The following is a 10,518-nucleotide window of genomic DNA, read 5'->3' as shown; positions in this document are numbered from 1 at the left end:
AAGGAGGGAGGCCCAGCGACAGAATGAAAACGACATAGCATCGAAAGTCAAATCTGACCCGAAACTGCTGTATAGCCACATTAGGAGGAAGACAACAGTCAAGGACCAGGTGATAAGGCTGAGGAAAGAAGGTGGAGAACTCACAAGAAACGATCAAGAGGTATGTGAGGAGCTCAACACGAGATTTAAGGAAGTATTTACAGTAGAGACAGGAAGGACTCTGGGGGGACAGACCAGATGGGGACACCAACAAGGAATACACCAACAAGTGTTGGACGACATACATACAGATGAGGAGGAGGTGAAGAAACTGCTAAGGGACATCGATACCTCAAAGGCAATGGGACCGGACAACATCTCTCCGTGGGTCCTTAGAGAGGGAGCAGATATGTTGTGCGTACCACTTACCACAATCTTCAACACATCCCTGGAAACTGGGCAACTACCTGAGGTATGGAAGACGGCAAATGTAGTTCCCATTTTCAAAAAAGGAGACAGAAAAGAGGCACTAAACTATAGACCTGTGTCATTGACGTGTATAGTATGCAAAATTATGGAGAAGATTATCAGGAGGAGAGTGGTGGAGCACCTGGAACGGAACAGGAGTATAAATGCCAACCAGCACGGATTCACGGAAGGCAAATCCTGTGTCACAAACCTTCTGGAGTTTTATGATAAAATAACAGAAGTAAGACAAGAGAGAGACGGGTGGGTTGATTGCATCTTCTTGGACTGCAAGAAGGCCTTTGACACAGTTCCTCACAAGAGATTAGTGCAGAAGCTAGAGCATTAGGCGCATATAACAGGAAGGGCACTGCAATGGATCAGAGAATACCTGACAGGGAGGCAACAACGAGTCATGGTACGTAATGATGTATCACAGTGGGCACCTGTGACGAGCGGGGTCCCACAGGGGTCGGTCCTAGGATCAGTGCTATTTTTGGTATATGTGAACGACATGACGGAAGGGTTAGACTCAGAAGTGTCCCTGTTTGCGGATGATGTGAAGTTAATGAGGAGAATTAAATCTGATGAGGACCAGGCAGGACTTCAAAGAGACCTGGACAGACTGGCCACCTGGTCCAGCAAATGGCTTCTCGAATTTAATCCTGCCAAATGCAAAGTCATGAAGATAGGGGAAGGGCACAGAAGACCACAGACAGAGTATAGGCTAGGTGGCCAAAGACTGCAAACCTCACTCAAGGAGAAAGATCTTGGGGTGAGTATAACACCGAGCATGTCTCCGGAAGCACACATCAATCAGATAACTGCTGCAGCATATGGGCGCCTGGCAAACCTGAGAACAGCATTCCGATACCTTAGTAAGGAATCATTCAAGACACTGTACACCGTGTATGTCAGGCCCATACTGGAGTATGCAGCACCTGTTTGGAACCCGCACTTGATAAAGCACGTCAAGAAACTAGAGAAAGTACAAAGGTTTGCAACAAGGTTAGTTCCCGAGCTAAGGGGAATGTCCTATGAAGAAAGATTAAGGGAAATCGGCCTGACGACACTGGAGGACAGGAGGGTCAGGGGAGACATGATAACGACATATAAAATACTGCGTGGAATAGACAAGGTGGACAAGGACAGGATGTTCCAGGGAGGGGACACAGAAACAACAGGCCACAATTGGAAGTTGAAGACACAAATGAGTCAGAGAGATAGTAGGAAGTATTTCTTCAGTCATAGAGTTGTAAGGCAGTGGAATAGCCTAGAAATTGACGTAGTGGAGGCAGGAACCATACACAGTTTTAAGACGAGGTTTGATAAAGCTCATGGAGCGGGGAGAGAGAGGGCCTAGTAGCAACCGGTGAAGAGGCGGGGCCAGGAGCTAGGACTCGACCCCTGCAACCACAAATAGGTGAGTACAAATAGGTGAGTACACACACACATACACACACACACACATACACATACACACACAGGAACAAGCACTTGTAAGCTGTAGTACACACGCAAACACACACAGGATTTCACACCGTCCTGTGAACTGACCATCTGAACCTTTCTCCTCTCCCCCCCTCTTTCTACCCTAAGTAGACCTATCTCTACCTCTCTCACTCTTTACCTATATCTCTCTCTCTACCTATCACTCTCTACCTATCTCTCTCTCTCTCTTCCCTCTCCCATCTTTCCCCTCTAACATCTCTTACCTCTAACACCTCCCCCCCTCTAACATCTCTCCCCCTCTAACATCTGTCCCCTCCCATTATCTCTCCCCTCTCCCTTTCCCCACCTCTCTCCCATCCTCCCCTCCCTCCCCCCCTAGCCTCTCTCCCCTCTCGCTCTTCCATCTCCCCCCTCTTTCCCCCTTCTCCCCCTCTTTCCCCCTTCTCCCCTTCTTTGCCTTCTCTTTCTCCCTCCCTCCCTCCCTCTCTCTCTCTCTATCTCTCTCTCTCTCTCTCTCTCTCTCTCTTGCTCTCTCTCTCTCTCTCTTGCTCTCTCTCTTGCTCTCTCTGTCTCTTGCTCTCTCTCTCTCTTGCTCTCTCTCTCTCTTGCTCTCTCTCTCTCTTGCTCTCTCTCTCTCTTGCTCTCTCTCTCTCTTGCTCTCTCTCTCTCTTGCTCTATCTCTCTCTCTTGCTCTCTCTCTCTCTCTCTTGCTCTCTCTCTCTCTCTCTTGCTCTCTCTCTCTCTCTCTCTTGCTCTCTCTCTCTCTCTCTCTTGCTCTCTCTCTCTCTCTCTTGCTCTCTCTCTCTCTTGCTCTCTCTCTCTCTTGCTCTCTCTGTCTCTCTTGCTTTCTCTCTCTCTTGCTCTCTCTCGTCCCCATTTTCCCTTCTAACTCTCCCCTCTCCTACTCTTCCCTTCACTCTCTCTCCCCCTCTACCTTTCCCTTCTCTCTTCTCTCTCAAAAAAAAAAAAAAAAAAAAAAAAAAAAAAATGGTGGGGACTCGCAGGAACCAAGGATCAGATGAGAATGGTTCTGGTAGGGAGGAGTGGATGGAGGAGCAGTGGAAAAGGATGGAACAAGAGTGGGAGAGAAAATTAGGAGAGCTTTCTGAAAAAATGGAGAAAGAGCTCTCTGTGAAATTGGAAAAGAGGTTGGAGAAGGAGACAAAGAATTGGGAGGCACAAGTCGAAACTGCAGTAGCCAAGATAAGGGTCCTAGAAGTTGAGATAAATAGGCTGAAGCGAGTTACAGGGGCAGTGACCAGAGAAGACACAGCATATGAAGCTGCGAGGCCGAACAGGAAGGAAGGAATTATGAATTATGCTAAGGTCACATCAATCTGCCAAGGAGGACCAAGGAGTGAAAGGGAAGATCAGCTGGTTGCAGATGGAGAGGGTGATAGGTCGAATGCTGAGGCACAACAAGGCTATCAAGAGCCACTGGAAAAATCAGGGGAGAAACTGACCACATACAGGCAGGATCCAGAGTCACAGAGGGTGAGGCAATGGGTGGAAGAAAGGGCAAAATCAGTGTTTATCCATGGGCTTCAGGAGAGAGAGGAAAGGACACACACTGAAAGGCAGCAGGAAGAAAGAAAGGAGATTGAGAAAATCATCACGGAAATAGGTGAAGAGATGGACGAGATTGTAAATTTTCAGAGAATAGGGGGGTACTCGAAGGGGAGAAACCGACCAATCAAGCTGATTCTCAGGACGGAAACAGTGTGGAACAGGATCCTCCAAGAGAAACCACGATTGAAATACTCGGAAGAGTACAAGAGGGCGTTCCTAGACAGAGACAGAACAAAATCAGAACGACAGCAGCTGAGGGAGAGGACAAAAAAGCGAAAGGAGCTAGGAAAAGAGACAAGGAGGGAACCAGCAGAGGTCAGTCAGAGCAGGACAGAACAGCAAGGGCAAGCACACACACAACTACTCTCAGAACCATACAACCTATCACACCATCCCAACACACACTACAATCCATACCCACAGCCTCCACCCAACACCGAGCTATAGAATCCCACAGTATGCCACCAGGTCTCCCACCCTCACAGGCCCCCCAAACCACAGTGTTGGAAAGGAAACTGAAGGTATGGTACACAAACGCTGATGGAATAACAAATAAGTGGGAGGAGTGGCATGAAAGAGTCAAAGAAGCATCACCGGACATCATAGCTCTCACAGAAACCAAGCTTACAGGTATGATAACAGATGCCATCTTTCCAACGGGATACCAAATCCTGAGGAAAGACAGAGGGAACAGGGGGGGGGGTGGAGGAGTGGCGTTGCTGATCAAAAATCGCTGGAATTTTGATGAGCTGGAGAGAGGAGATAGCGGAGAAGAAAGTGATTACATAGTGGGAACACTTCACTCTGGAGGTCCCAAGGTGGTAATAGCAGTGATGTATAACCCACCACAGAACAGCAGGAGGCCAAGGCAAGAGTACGACGAGAGCAATAGAGCGATGGTTGACACACTGGCTAGAGTGGCCAGAAGAGCTCATGCATGCAGGGCAAAGCTCCTGATCATGGGTGACTTTAACCACAAGGAGATCGATTGGGAGAACTTGGACCCACATGGGGGCCAAGATACATGGAGGGCTAAGATGATGGAGGTGGTACTGGAGAACTTCATGTACCAACACGTAAGGGACACTACAAGAGAGAGAGGAGAGGATGAACCAGCAAGGCTGGACTTAGTATTCACCTTCAGTAGTGCAGATATCGAGGACATCACATATGAAAGACCCCTTGGGGCCAGTGACCATGTGGTTTTAAGCTTCGAATACACAGTAGAGCTACAAGTGGAGTGAGAAGCAGGAAGGCCAGGACGAATGAAGCCAAACTACAAGAAAGGGGACTACATAGGAATGAGGAACTACCTGAACGGGGTTCAGTGGGACAGAGAACTGGCAGGGAAGCCAGTTAATGAGATGATGGAATATGTAGCAACAAAATGCAAGGAGGCTGAGGAGAGGTTTGTACCCAAGGGTAACAGGATTAATGAAAAAGCCAGGATGAGCCCATGGTTTACCCAAAGGTGCAGGGAGGCAAAAACCAAGTGTGCTAGGGAATGGAAGAAATATAGAAGGCAAAGGACCCAGGAGAATAAGGAGAACAGTCGTAGAGCCAGAAACGAATATGCACAGATAAGAATGGAGGCCCAAAGACAATATGAAAATGACATAGCAGCGAAAGCCAAATCTGACCCGAAACTGTTGTACAGCCACATCAGGAGGAAAACAACAGTCAAGGACCAGGTAATCAGGCTAAGGAAGGAAGGACGAGAGACAACAAGAAATGACCGTGAAGTATGTGAAGAACTCAACAAGAGATTCAAAGAAGTGTTCACAGAGGAGACAGAAGGGACTCCAGAAAGACGGAGAGGTGGGGCATACCACCAAGTGCTGGACACAGTGCACACAACCGAGGAAGAAGTGAAGAGGCTTCTGAGTGAGCTAGATACCTCAAAGGCAATGGGGCCAGATAACATCTCCCCATGGGTATTGAGAGAGGGAGCAGAGGCGCTATGTGTACCCCTAACAACAATATTCAATACATCTATCGAAACAGGGAGATTGCCTGAGGCATGGAAGACAGCAAATGTAGTCCCAATCTTTAAAAAAAGGAGACAGACATGAAGCATTAAACTACAGACCAGTGTCACTGACATGTATAGTATGCAAAATCATGGAGAAGATTATCAGGAGAAGAGTGGTGGAACACCTAGAAAGGAATGATCTCATCAACAGCAGCCAACATGGTTTCAGGGACGGGAAATCCTATGTCACAAACCTACTGGAGTTCTATGACATGGTGACAGCAGTAAGACAAGAGAGAGAGGGGTGGGTGGATTGCATTTTCTTGGACTGCAAGAAGGCGTTTGACACAGTTCCACACAAGAGATTGGTGCAAAAACTGGAGGACCAAGCAGGGATAACAGGGAAGGCACTACAATGGATCAGGGAATACTTGTCAGGAAGACAGCAGCGAGTCATGGTACGTGGCGAGGTGTCAGAGTGGGCACCTGTGACCAGCGGGGTCCCGCAGGGGTCAGTCCTAGGACCAGTGCTGTTTCTGGTATTTGTGAACGACATGACGGAAGGAATAGACTCTGAGGTGTCCCTGTTTGCAGATGATGTGAAGTTGATGAGAAGAATACACTCGATCGAAGACCAGGCAGAACTACAAAGGGATCTGGACAGGCTGCAGACCTGGTCCAGCAATTGGCTCCTGGAGTTCAATCCCACCAAGTGCAAAGTCATGAAGATTGGGGAAGGGCAAAGAAGGCCGCAGACGGAGTACAGTCTAGGGGGTCAGAGACTACAAACCTCACTCAAGGAAAAAGATCTTGGGGTGAGTATAACACCAGGCACATCTCCTGAAGCGCACATCAACCAAATAACTGCTGCAGCATATGGGCGCCTAGCAAACCTCAGAACAGCATTCCGACATCTTAATAAGGAATCATTCAGGACCCTGTACACCGTGTATGTTAGGCCCATATTGGAGTATGCGGCACCAGTTTGGAACCCACACCTAGCCAAGCACGTGAAGAAACTAGAGAAAGTGCAAAGGTTTGCAACAAGACTAGTCCCAGAGCTAAGAGGTATGTCCTACGAGGAGAGGTTAAGGGAAATCAACCTGACGACACTGGAGGACAGGAGAGATAGGGGGGACATGATAACGACATACAAAATACTGAGAGGAATTGACAAGGTGGACAAAGACAGGATGTTCCAGAGATTGGACACAGTAACAAGGGGACACAGTTGGAAGCTGAAGACACAGATGAATCACAGGGATGTTAGGAAGAATTTCTTCAGCCACAGAGTAGTCAGTAAGTGGAATAGTTTGGGAAGCGATGTAGTGGAGGCAGGATCCATACATAGCTTTAAGCAGAGGTATGATAAAGCTCACGGCTCAGGGAGAGTGACCTAGTAGCGATCAGTGAAGAGGCGGGGCCAGGAGCTCGGACTCGACCCCCGCAACCTCAACTAGGTGAGTACAACTAGGTGAGTACACACACACACACACACACACACACACACACACACACACACACACACACACACACACACACACACACACACACACACACACACAGGATGTTCCAGAGAGAGGACACAGAAACAAGGGGTCACAATTGGTAGTTGAAGACACAGATGAGTCAAAGGCATGTTAGGAAGTATTTCTTCAGTCATAGAGTAGTCATGAAGTGGAATAGCCTAGCAAATGAGGTAGTGGAGGCAGGAACCATACATAGTTTAAGATGAGGTATGATAAAGCTCATGGAGCAGGGAGAGAGAGGACCTAGTAACACTCAGTGAAGAGGCGGGGCCAGGAGCTGAGTCTCGACCCCTGCAACCACAACTAGGTGAGTATACACATACACACATGCACAGATGAGGGAGGCCCAGCGACAGTACGAAAACGACATAGCATTGAAAGCCAAGTCTGACCCGAAACTGCTGTATAGCCACATTAGGAGGAAGACAACAGTCAAAGACCAGGTGATCAGGCTGAGGAAGGAAGGTGGGGAACTCACCAGAAGCGATCAAGAGGTATGTGAGGAGCTCAATAAGAGATTTAAGGAAGTATTTACAGTGGAGACAGGAAGGCCTCTGGGCGGACAGAACAGAGGGGGACGCCAACAAGGAATATACCAACAAGTGTTAGATGACATACACATAACTGAGGAGGAGGAGGTGAAGAAACTGCTAAGGGACCTTGATACCTCAAAGGCAATGGGACCAGACAACATCTCCCCATGGGTCCTCAGGGAGGGAGCAGAAATGCTGTGTGTGCCACTAACCACAATCAACACATTCCTTGAAACTGGGCAACTACCTGAGGTATGGAAGACGGCAAATGTAGTACCCATATTTAAAAAAGGAGACAGAAAAGAGGCACTAAACTATAGACCAGTGTCACTGAAGTGTATAGTATGCAAAGTCATGCAGAAGATTATCAGGAGAGTGGTGGAGCACCTGGAACGGAACAAGAGTATAAACGCCAACAGAAGTAAGACACGAGAGAGAGGGGTGGGTTGATTGCATCTTCTTGGACTGCAAGGCCTTCGACACAGTTCCTCACAGGAGACTGGTGCACAAGCTAGAGGATCAGGCGCCTATAACAGGAAGGGTACCGCATTCGATCAGAGAATATCTGACAGGGAGGCAACAACGAGTCATGGTATGTGATGAGGTATCACAGTGGGCACCTGTGACGAGCAGGGTCCCACAGGGGTCGGTCTTAGGACCAGTGCTATTTCTGGTATATGTGAATGACATGATGGAAGAGTTAGACTCAGAAGTGTCACCGTTCGCAGATGATGTGAAGTTGATGAGGAGAATTAAATCAGAAGAGGATCAGGTAGGACTTCAAAGAGACCTGGACAGGCTGGACACGTGGTCCAGCAACTAGCTTCTCGAACTGAACACCGCCAAATGCAGTCATGAAGACCGGGGAAGGGCAAAGAAGATTGCAGATTGAGTATATGCTAGGTGGCCAAAGACTGCAAACCTCACTCTAGTTCTATTCTCAAACCGAGAATAGAACTAGAGTGTTTTCTATTTGGTAGAGCAGGCTGTGGCACTGCTAATCAGACCTTTCTGGATAATTTATTTGATATACCCCACCCTAGAGAAACCGAAAAGGGGACTAGAGTGTTTTCCATTTGGTAGATTAAACTGTGGCGCTGCTAATGAGACCCTTCTGCAAAATTTATTTGGTATACACTGCCCTAGAGAAACCGAATAGGGCACTAATGTGTTTTCTATATGGTAGACCAGAATGTGGTACACCCAGCCCGCAAGAAAAAGAATAGGGAACTATGTTGTTTTCTGTTTGGTAGACCAGACTGTGGTGCTGCTAACGAGAACCGTCTGGAAAATTTATTTGGTATTCAAAGCCCTAGAGAAACCGAGAAGAGAACTAGTGTTTTTTATTTGGTAGAGCATGCTGTGGCACTACTAATCAGACCTCTGAGGATAATTTATTTGGTAAACCCCAAGCTAGAGAAACCGAAAAGGGCACTAGCATTTTTTCCAATTGGTAGATTAAACTCTGGCGCTGCTAATGAGACCCTTCTGGAAAATTTATTTGGTATACCCAGCCCTAGAGAAACCGAATAGGGAACTAGGTTGTATTCTATTTGGTAGAAAACATTGTGGCACTGCTAATGAGACCTTTCTGGAAAATTTATTTCGTAAACTAAGTCCTAGAGAAACCGATTAGGGAACTATGGTGTTCTCAATTTATTAGAAAAGACTGTGGTATACCCAGACCTAGAGAAACCGAATAGGGAACTAGGGTGTTTTCTATTTGACAAATCAGACTGATGAGCTGCTTATGAGACCCTTGTGAGAAATTTATTTGGTATATGCAACCATAAAGAAACCAAATAGGGCACTTGGGTGTTTTCTATTTGGTAGACCAAACTGTTGACTGCTAATGACACCCATTCTGGAAAGTTTATTTGGTATACCCTGCCCTAGAGAAACTGAATAGGGCACTAGGGTGTTTTCTATTTGATAGACCAGAGTGTGGCGCTGCTAATGAGACTTTTCTAGAAAATTTATTTGGTATGCTAAGCCCTAGAGAAATCGAATAGGGAACTAGGGGTTGAGAGAAACCGAATAGGGAACAAGGGAGTTTCTATTTCGTGGACCAGACTGTGTTGCTGCTAATAAGACCCCTCCGGAAAATTTATTTAGTATAACCAGCCGTAGGGAAACCGAATAGGGCATTAGTGTGTTTTCTATTTGGTAGACCTATGGTATATCCAGCACAAGAGAAACCAAATAGGGATTTAGGGTGTCTTCTATTCTGAAGACCAGTCTGAGACCCCTACTGATAATTTATTTGTTATACCCAGCCCTAGAGAAACTGAATAGTAAACAAGGGTGTTTCTTTTTCGTGGACCAGACTGTGGCGCTGCTAATGAGACACCTCTGGAAAATTTATTCGGTATACCCTTCCCTTGAGAAACCGAATAGGGAACTAGGGTGTTTTCTATTTGGTACACCAGATTGTGGTGCTGCTAATGAGACCCTCTGGGAAATTTATTGTGTATACCCCGTCTTAGAGAAACCGAATAGGGCACTTGGGTACTTTCTATTTGGTACACTAGACTGTGGCACTGCTAATGAGACCTTTCTGGAAAATTTATTTCGTATACCCAGCCCTAGGGAAACCGAATAGGGCACTAGGGTGTTTTCTATTTTGTAAACCAGACTGTGGCGATGCTAATGAGATTCCTCTCAGAAATTTAATTGGTGTACACCGCCATAGAGAAACCGAATATGGTACTAGGGTGTTTTCTAGTTGGTGCACTAGACTGTGGCGCTGCTAATAAGACCACTCTGGAAAATTTCTTTGCTATACCCAGCCCTAGAGAAACTGAAAAGGGAACAATGTTGTTTTCTATTTGATAGACCAAACTGTGGCACTGCTAAAGAAACCTTTCTGAAAATTTTATTTGATATACCAAGCCCTAGAGAAACCGAATAGGGAACTAAGGTGTTTTCAATTTGGTAGACCAGAATGTGGTATTCCCAGCCCGAGAGAAACCGAATAGGGAACAAGGGTGTTTTCTATTTGGTGAACCAGACTGTGTCG

Source organism: Cherax quadricarinatus, chromosome 9 (assembly GCF_038502225.1).
Source record: "Cherax quadricarinatus isolate ZL_2023a chromosome 9, ASM3850222v1, whole genome shotgun sequence".
Lineage (NCBI taxonomy): Eukaryota > Metazoa > Arthropoda > Malacostraca > Decapoda > Parastacidae > Cherax > Cherax quadricarinatus.
The sequence above is the reverse complement of the archived record's forward strand: the minus strand, read 5'-3'. Positions refer to the sequence as shown.